Consider the following 366-nt stretch of genomic DNA (forward strand, 5'->3'; position numbering starts at 1 on the left):
CAGATTTCACATATTGTGCTTGATCAGTTAGGAATGATGACGGAGTAGTCATGCAATCATTAACTGTCCACAAGTAAATACTTCTGTCTTATTCTAGTGATACTACTGTTTGGCTCAAATGTTACGAGTATTTCACTGCATCGTTTTACCAGTAGCATTTGACAGCCTTCTGTTTTGATTCCTCCAAGTTTAGTTCCAATCAACATATTATACAAAGCCATGTTTACTGAGATCTTTTTCCTTTTTATTTCTTTTTCTATTCATTTGTATTAGATAGTTTAAGTTTTTACATTTTAAATGTTATCCCTTATCCCAGTTCCCCCCACCCGTCCTCCCTCCCCGTGCTTTTATGAGGATGCTCCCCCT

This window comes from Rattus norvegicus, chromosome 7 (genome assembly GCF_036323735.1).
Source record: "Rattus norvegicus strain BN/NHsdMcwi chromosome 7, GRCr8, whole genome shotgun sequence".
In the NCBI taxonomy this organism is placed as follows: Eukaryota; Metazoa; Chordata; class Mammalia; order Rodentia; family Muridae; genus Rattus; species Rattus norvegicus.